Consider the following 2793-nt stretch of genomic DNA (forward strand, 5'->3'; position numbering starts at 1 on the left):
AAGAATAATAGTTATAACCGCAAAAGAGCATCATGAATCTCATGAAAAACTGATAACCCACAGCTATAGGGGGTCGCAACAGTTTTCGAGGGTAGAGTATTCAACCCAAATTTGTTGATTCGACACAAGGGAAGCAAAAGAATATTCTCGAGTATTAGCAGTTGAGTTGTCAATTCAACCACACCTGAAAGACTTAGTATCTGCAGCAAAGTATCAGTAGCACAGTAGTGTGGTAGCAACAGTAGCAACAGTAACAGTAGCAGTAGTGACAGCAGTAGCGACAAAGTAACAGTAGCAGCAATGACAGCAGTAGCGGCAAAGTAACATAGCAAGGACCGGTAGGAAAAGACTCGTAGGCATTGGATCGGTGATGGATAATTATGTTGGATGACATTCATCATGCAACAGTTATAACATGGGGAGATATGTAACTAGCTCCAGTTCGTCAATGTAATGTAGGCATGCATTCCGTATATAGTCATACGTGCTTAGGGAAAAGAACTTGCATGACATCTGTTTTCCATCCCTCCCGTGGCAGCGGGGTCCTAATGGAAACTATGGGATATTAAGGTTCTCCTTTTCATAGAGAACCGGAACAACGCATTAGCACTTAGTGAATACATGAACTCCTCATACTATGGTCATCTCCGGGAGTGGTTCCGGCTATTGTCACTCCGGGGCTGCCGGGTCATAACACATAGTAGGTGACTACAACTTGCAAGATAGGATCAAGAACACACATATATTGACGAGAACATAATAGGTTCATATCTGAAATCATGGCACTCGGGCCCTAGTGACAAGCATTAAGCACGGCAAAGTAGTAGCAACATCAATCTCAGAACACAGTGGATACTAGGGATCAATCCCCGTCAAAACTAACTCGATTACATGATAGATCTCATCCAACCCATCACCGTCCAGCAAACTTACGATGAGATTACTCACGAACTGTGAAGAGCATCATGGAATTGGTGATGAAGGAAGGTTGGTGATGACGATGGCGACGATCTCCCCTCTCCGGAGCCTAGAACAGACTCCAGATCTGCCCTCCAGAGGAAGAACAGGTGGTGGCGGCGCCTCCGTATCGTAAAACACGATGAACTCTTGTCCCTGATTTTTTTTCGGGCGAAAGGGACGAAATAGAGCTGGAGTTGGAGGTGGTGGAGCTTCGAGGGGCCCACAAGCCTACTAGGCGCGGCCAGGGGGGCCGCGCCTGGTGGGCTTGTGGCCTCCTCGCTCCACTCCTCCGGTTGATTCTTGCGTCAGTGTTTTTTATATATTCCACAAAAAATCCTCGTAAATTTCCAGGTCATTCCGAGAAATTTTATTTCTGCGCAAAAAAAAAACACCATGGCAATTCAACTGAAAACAGCGTTAGTCCGGGTTAGTTCCATTCAAATCATGCAAATTAGAGTCCAAAACAAGGGAAAAAGAGTTTGGAAAAGTAGATACGACGGAGACATATCAACTCCCCCAAGCTTAAAGCCTTGCTTGTCCTCAAGCAATTCAGTTGACAAACTGAAAGAGACAAAAGAAAACTTTTACGAACTCTGTTTGATCTTGTTGTTGCAATTATGTCTAACTCATATTCAGATTTTCAGCAAGATCATAAGCTAACCACATAAGCAAAGACATTTAGGTCTCAAGAGGAACTCATATCAATGGCATAATCAACTAGCGAGCAATAATAATAAGTTTCAAACGTCAACACTTCAATCAAAACAATCATGAAGCAGTATGAACAGGTCCTATCTCGCTAGCTCTTTCTGAGACCGCAAAACATAAATGCAGAGCACCTTCAAAGACCAAGGGCTGACTGAACATTGTAATTCATGGCAAAGAAGATCCAGTCACAGTCATACTCGATATTAATTAAAAACAAAGCATAGAAATGACAGAGGTGCTCTCTAATTGGTGGTTTTATAAGAAGAGGATGACTCAACAGAAACATAAATAGATAGGCCCTTCGCAGAGAGAAGCATTGACTTGCAGAGGTGCCAGAGCTCAAGCTTTTAAGACAGAGATTAATAATTTTGGGTGGCATGCCTTCATTGTCAACGCAATGACCAAGAGTTTTCACCATCTTCCATGCTACACATACTATAGGCGGTTCCCAAACAGAAAAGTAAAGTTTTGACTCCCCCAGCACCGATCAATCACACTCCACGACTAGCCGAATACTTGGGTGTCGTCCATACCAACAACAATCCAGGGGGAGCTTTGTTTGCAATTATCTTTTCGATTTGAGCATGGAACTGGGCATTCCAATTACCGGCCCCTTTCTCGTGAGTGATACTGAATAAACACATATCGAGGATAACACGCCTAGCAGGGAAGATATTGGTCGCCCCTTCTCACCACATGAGCGGTTCAGGCATGCAAAACAGATTATTTCTTGAAGGTTTAGAGAGTGGCACATGCAAATTTACTTGGAACGGCAGGTAGATACCGCATATAGGTAGGTATGGTGGACTCATATGGAACAACTTTGGGTTTGTGGAAGTGGATGCACAAGCAGTATTCCCGCTTAGTACAAGTGAAGACTAGCAGAAGACTGGGAAGCGACCAACTAGAGAGCGACAACAGTCATAAAAATGCATTGAGATTAACCAACATTGAGTGCAAGCATGAGTAGGACATAAATCACCATGAACATGAATATCATAGAGGCTATGTTGATTTTGTTTCAACTACATGCGTGAACATGTGCCAAGTCAAGCCACTTGAATCATTCAAAGGAGGATACCATCCTATCATACTACATCATAATCATCTCGAGATTCATGTTGG

Source organism: Hordeum vulgare, chromosome 7H (assembly GCF_904849725.1).
Source record: "Hordeum vulgare subsp. vulgare chromosome 7H, MorexV3_pseudomolecules_assembly, whole genome shotgun sequence".
NCBI classification, from domain to species: Eukaryota; Viridiplantae; Streptophyta; class Magnoliopsida; order Poales; family Poaceae; genus Hordeum; species Hordeum vulgare.